The sequence below is a fragment of the Dipodomys merriami genome, unplaced genomic scaffold (assembly GCF_024711535.1).
Source record: "Dipodomys merriami isolate MVZ:Mamm:240054 unplaced genomic scaffold, mDipMer1.0.p SCAF_383, whole genome shotgun sequence".
NCBI lineage: Eukaryota > Metazoa > Chordata > Mammalia > Rodentia > Heteromyidae > Dipodomys > Dipodomys merriami.
Window position 1 is genome coordinate 527,551 of NW_027205415.1, and position 2,826 is coordinate 530,376.

The window sequence follows — 2,826 nt, forward strand, 5'->3', positions numbered from 1 at the left end:
TGTTATATAATGTATAGATTCATTAGTAAATGTGAACTTTCAGATTGCATTCCATATAGAAGTATTTTAAGACTCCTTTTTTTTCGTAGTTTCTTTTATTATTTTATTTCTTTGGGATAAAATGGCAATATTATCTAATTTCAAGTTTTGTAAAGGTTATGCTATATAAAGGCCTTTCTAAGGTGAAAATTTAATATACTGATGTCAAACTAACCTTTAATTCTATGAATTACATGTATTGTTACACTTGTATTTTTGTAATCAACTTTTTAATAACTCTTTTTCATTTCTTGCATCAGAAGAATGAAAAATATGGAATACTTCACAAATTTTCATATCATCCTTGTGCAAGTGCTATGTTAATCTCTGTATTGTTGTAATTTGGGTAGACCTGCTTCTGAAGCATGTAGTATCCTCTAAATTTAAGTACTTAATGATACAATCTTTATACAGGCATATATCCATGGTTGCCTATTTGTAACAAGGAACCCTTATTGTTCCTGAAAATGCTATTGATCTTATTTCTCTAAATTTCTGTGTACAGTGGAAAAAACTTATATAGTTTGGTCGATTGCTCACATTTACAATTGTTTTGTCAATGACTATTTCGTCATTTTCATTTTAAATTTGATCATACTTTGAAGCCTTTACAGCTAAGTCCAAAGGTGGTGGCTTTTCAAGTACTTATTTATCAACTGAGTTAGCTTTGTGGAGCTAATGGATTCAAAGTAAGCCTTGCTTAAGAGCTACTTCTAACTTTCTGCAGCTTAAAATTTCCCAAATGAGGTCTTGCTGGAACAAATGTCTACCTGAACTGTGAAGACTCAGGGTCTATGTTGAGGGGGCAGAATGATGCAGGTTCCAGCCTCGGGATTATCTGAGGACTGTGTTTGGGATTAGGAAAGCTCTTGGAATGCCAGGCTACAGAGGGAAAATGTTCCCTCTCCCTATCTCAAAACATGTCACAGACTCCTGGGAGCTGAGGAAGTGGCTCTTCTGCTTGCTTAAGCATAGATTAACAGCTGGTCAAGCATTTTCCTGAGATTGGAGAAGTGGTTTGAGCTTGATCTAAAATAGTTTAGATAATAATATACCTAGACTTTCTCTCATAGGTTAAGTAAAAATGTATCTGTGGAAATTTTTTGTGTGAATGTTTTCTGACCAAATCTTGGCAAAGATGATGCTTGCTAGTCTTTAAATACCCACTAACAATAAAGCTCAGCATGCAGTGGCAATTGCTGTTTGCACTCTGCATCCCCTGTGTCCTGGTGATTTTGTGACGCTTACCTAGGGACCCCAACGCACTAGACGTTGACACTGAACCTTTACCTTTCTTCCATGTAGGAACAGACCAACCAGAATATCTTACGCTGACAGCATGGATTGTCTTACTGGAACAAACATAATCTTAGTTACAAGGGATCATAGAGAGATGAACAGTTCAGACAGAATTGTTCAGAATAGAAGGTATTTTATCAAAACATAATTGTTTATTATACGTATCATTTCAAAAGTAGCTAAAGCCAAGAAAGTGAAAAAAATTGTTCATATGCATGATTACCTACTGTCCTGACCTGTCTATCATCCAACCAAGCAGGAACTTACACTACTGACATTCTATCACCAAATATTGCAATAGCTCCTGGAGAAGTCCATATGTTTCTCCTCGATATTAGGCCTTAAATTTGTAATGTTTTAATCACAGTGTTTCCTCTTGCCTCTAGGCTGCATATCTACAAATGGTAGAGCTTTAAGTCTAACTCTACCAAAAACTGAGGTAGAGATAATGGAATAATACTTTAAAACAGAGTTGCCTTTGATTCCCTAAACACAACACAACAATGCAAAACAATTTTTATATTATATGTACTTATATATTTTATATTTATATGTGCTAATTTTAAATTTTATACAGTGAATCTTACTAGAATTGATAATTTGACAAATATATTGACATTTATTCCCATAAATAGATTGGAATATAAATAATTAGGTTTAGAATATATATTAGACTATAAAAAGTATCAATGCAATATCTTCAGTATAAGCTTCTGATACCTTCTAAGTGTTTGTGGTCTTCTGAATACACATGGTATAATAACAGTATTGTTTTCTGCTAATCTATAAGGGATTTTATTCTGATGCTCTGTTTATTGTTTTAACTTGCTGGTCCCAAAGTGTTTTTCTCCATATTTCTAAAGCATTCTTACTGATTATACCCAAATTTTGCTGATATGATGTCTAAAAGCTATTATTATTCTGCAGGACCCACGGGTCCTAGGATAACAGGTCCCAGTTATCTGCATCATCAGATAACAAGGGCATGACTTCTCACATAGGCCCATGCAACATGCCAACAGAAAATAATTAAAGACTCATCTCAATTTCTCATTTCCTATAATATTTCAGGGCCCCAATTGCTTACAAGAATTAGCAGTGATCAATTGTGAAATGCAAGGCAAATTAAAATGAAAGATGAGATCACAAAATCTGAGAGAAAGTACTGTAATTCAAACTTTCAATTTACAGATGACCAGCCCATATGAGTGAACAAAATCACAAATGAACAACGTTATTTTTAATACCTTTCTCCTAATGATGAATGAAAGATTTCAGTGCAGCCAAAAAAATAGTTTCTGGAATGATAGATCATAATTGGTCTACCAAGACTAGGAAAACTTGATTTAGAGGTCAAATATAATTTAGAAAAACATTAATTGAGAATACCCTTAGTGCTTCAAAACACTGGTACTTCAGTAAATCTTGGTTCTGTAGTATAAAAATGTCATTCTCAAACCAATGTAACCTACATTTAATCTCCTGAAA

At 33.6% G+C, this 2,826-nt stretch overlaps 1 pseudogene; it reads right to left on the reverse strand.

The window, feature by feature from the left end:
* Window positions 1-306: 306 nt before the first annotated feature.
* LOC138805054 (U6 spliceosomal RNA) lies at window positions 307-406 on the reverse strand (annotated as a pseudogene).
* Between the last annotated feature and the right edge of the window lie 2,420 nt (window positions 407-2,826).